A 3,956-nucleotide genomic window follows, 5' to 3' on the forward strand; every position below is an offset into this window, starting at 1 on the left:
AGAAGGCGGTTAGGGTTTTCACGGAGCATGGAAAGATAAAGTTCAAAACGCGCCGCCCCTGTCCCCTTTTATACACAGGGCGCGGCGCTTCGGGAAACCCGCAATCCAACAGTACGGCGTTAATCAACGGTCATGTCAAAAAACCCCGCGGAACCACTTCGAGCGAGGGCAGTGTCTCCGCCATCTAGCGACGTCTTCGGCACCAGATGACTTAGTCGAACTGGTCCCTCGGAGGGCAAATGTTGGGGCGAAGGCGAAGACGCCACCCTTCGCTCGAGGCCTTCGCCGTACTCGCTGCACCAACGGTGACAAGACAACGGGCAGACTCACCCTTCGTCTCATGCGCCACCGGACGAAGACCTGTGACGAGGTCGTCTCATCTTGTGACCTCGTCCAGAATGGGGGCCCGCGTGTGATCCGGCCCATTGTAACAGGCCCTGCGTGGCCGTTGCGCGTTACGGGCCTAATTTGTAAAGGCCTCCCTGTAATTACGGTCTGTAACCCCACTTTATGGGAATATTCCGGGGATAACCTAGGTGTCTGAGGGCACATGTGTCCTTAACACGGGACGCTGGGCACTCAGATACCTATAAATACCCTCGCACAGTGCCCTTGAGAGGCTAGATTAACAGAGCTATTGTCATCTCGTGCGAAAACCCTGTTTACGTTACTACACACCCCTGTTGGACCAACTTGCGCCGGAGAGCAAGTTCCAACAGTTGACTTGTTAGTAGACCCAAATATAATATCATCAACATAAATTTGTCATACAAACATGTCTTTTGCAACAGTTTTAGTAAAGAGAGTAGGATCGGCTTTACCGACTTTGAAGCCATTAGTGATAAGAAAATCTCGCAGACATTCATATCATGCTCTTGGGGCTTGCTTGAGCCCATAAAGTGCCTTTGAGAGTTTATACACATGGTTAGGGTACTCACTATCTTCAAAGCCGGGAGGTGGCTCAACATAGACCTCTTCCTTGATGGGTCCATTAAGGAAGGCACTTTTCACATCCATTTGATAGAGTTTAAAGCCATGGTAAGTAGCATAGGCAAGTAATATATGAATTGACTTGAGCCTAGCTATGGGTGCATAAGTTTTATCAAAGTCCAAACCTTCGACTTGTGAATAACCTTTGGCCACAAGTCGGGCTTTGTTTCTTATCACCAAACCATGCTCATCTTGCTTGTTGCGGAATACCCATTTGGTACCTACAACATTTTGGTTAAGACGTGGAACTAAATGCCATACCTCATTCCTTGTGAAATTGTTGAGCTCCTCTTGCATAGCCATCACCCAATCCAGATCTCTTAGTGCATCATCTACCCTGTATGGCTCAATAGAGGAAACAAAAGAGTAATGTTCATAGAAATGAGCAACTCAAGATCTAGTAGTTACCCCCTTATGAATGTCACTAAGGATGGAGTTGACGGGGTGATCTCGTTGAATTGCTTGGTGGACCCTTGGGTGTGGCGGTCTTTGACCCTGAATTTCTTCATCATCTTCTTTGTTTTCATTATCTTCATCTCCCCTTGGTCATTGTCTTCCTCTTGAGGTGTCTCATCCTCTTGATCTTCATCTTCATTATCTTGAGCCTGATCCTCATCTTGAATTGGTGGAGATGCTTGGTTGGTGAAAGCATCTAGGCCCCTGGTTGGTTTTAGTGATTAATGACAACGTAATGTTATATGTGACTAACGTATGTTTTGCAGAGACAAATGGTAAGTTAGGTCGCATTACAGATAGAAGTACTACAACGGTGAAAACAATCCCGGAGATAAGAACTCGAAGCGACGGCTAAAACGACGAAACAAAAGGTGAAGGACTACGAAGTCCGAGTGTCAAGGAGATGTGGACACTCGTGATTTAGTTAGGTCTTTTATTCTCTTTTAGCCGTACTATAAAGAGGGGTTGTCGATAAGTAGTTTGACCAAGAGAGTTCTAGTGTAGTGTTGGTGCACAATCACACTCACATTCGGTGCTAGGTGTCACTCTAGAACTCACTCACAAGTTAGAACGAAAACCGATTTGAAAAACAGCTGAAAAACAAGAAGTAGGGTTTCTGGCCCTGGGGCACCGGACTGTCCGGTGTGCACCGGACTGTCCGGTGCACCCTCTGCCAGGTGGGGCCAGGCTGGCCCGGGGAAGAGCCTTCCCCACGCAGAAACCCGAGAGCGCAGGTTTCAGAGTTGAATTATAGTGGCGCACCGGACAGTGCACCGGACTGTCCGGTGTGCACCGGACAGTGACTGTTCACTGTCCGGTGTGCCATCAGCCCAACGGCTAACTGTCAGAACTAGCCGTTGGAAACGACCGTTGGCGCACCGGACTGTCCGGTGCGCCCGTGCGCAGTGAGATGCCTGTAACGGCTAGTTGGTGGGTGAGGGCTATTTATACCCCCTCCACCCACCATATTCAATGTCTTGCACCCCACATTTATTCCAGCACATTGCTAGAGCATTGCAAGCACCAAAAGCCTAGTGAGGAGATTAGAGAATCTTAATCTGCATTTGTTCCTCATTAGCGCTAGCGAGAGCCACCTAGAGCACACACCACTTGCATTAGGCTTCTCTTGGTCAAGCGAAAGTCTACGGCTTGTTACTCTTGGTGATCGGCATCACCTAGATGGCTTGGTGGCGTTGGGAGCTCGGTGATCACCGTGAAGATCTTGTTGGTGACCCGACTCAAGTTTGTAAGCGGTCTCGAGGGATCCACCGCGCCGGAGTGGCAAAGGATCATCTCGTAGTGAGCACTTGGTTCTTGCGAGGACCAAGGGGGAGCGATACCCTTGCGCGGGTGCTCCAACGAGGACTAGTGGAGAGTGCCGACTCTTCGATACCTCGGGAAAAAATTGGAGGAGTCTTCTAAACCTTGCTTTACATTCCGCACTTAATACAAGCACTTTACATTGTGTATTTGTTTAGCAAGTATTTGAAGTATTGTCTTAGCATTGTTGTATTTCTAGTATTATATTCTTAGTGCTAGTTGTTGGGGTGAAGTTGGGCTCTTGCTTAGCTCTTGCTTAGGTTTTAATTAGTGTTGATTTTTAGAAAAGCCCAATTCACCCCCCTCTTGGGCATCGTGATCCTTTCAATTGGTATCAGAGCCTTGTTGCTCTTAGATTAGCTTAACCGCTAAGAGTTACGATGTCCGGTGGGGATGGACCTCCTCCCGTTTTTGATGGTGACGATTTTCCTTATTGGAAAATTCGTATGGAAGCATATTTAGAGGCTATAGACATTGGTGTCTATAAAGCCGCCACACAAGGATTCCCCGAACCTAGAGATCACACAAATCTTGTAGGTGATGAGTTTAATTATGAGAAATGGAATGCTAAGGCCAAAAACACCCTTTTTAGAGGCCTTTGCAAAGATGTGTTCAATAGAGTAAGAAATCATAAAAATGCTCATGATTTGTGGATGGACATTTGTGCTCTACATGAAGGAACTAGAAGTGAGCGTGAGGAGAGATATCACATAGCCATGAGAAAGTTAAATTCTTTTGAAATGCTTGCTAATGAAAATGCCAATGCCATGTACTCACGTCTCAATATTCTTGTAGAGGAAGTTAATAGATTGGGGCTTACTCAAATCTCACAACCGGATGTTGTGAGGATGATTCTCAGTGTCCTCCCAATAGACAAATATGGACACATTGTCACTGTGCTACATCAAATGGATCTTTCAGTTACCACGCCTACACAGATTTTGGGAAAGATCAATGCTCATGAGATGTACATGCACATCAACGACAAAGAAGAGTCATCCTCCAAAAGAAAGGATTTGGCTCTCAAAGCAAATCAAGAAAGAAAAGGAAAAGCAAAAATACAAGTTGAGGAAGAATCCTCAAGTGATGATGACCTTGATGCTAACATTGCCTTGATGGTAAGGAAGACCACCAAGATGTTGAAGAAGCTCAACAGAGAAGGCATCAAATTTGATTCAAGAAAGAAGAAA

This window comes from Zea mays, chromosome 3 (genome assembly GCF_902167145.1).
Source record: "Zea mays cultivar B73 chromosome 3, Zm-B73-REFERENCE-NAM-5.0, whole genome shotgun sequence".
Lineage (NCBI taxonomy): Eukaryota > Viridiplantae > Streptophyta > Magnoliopsida > Poales > Poaceae > Zea > Zea mays.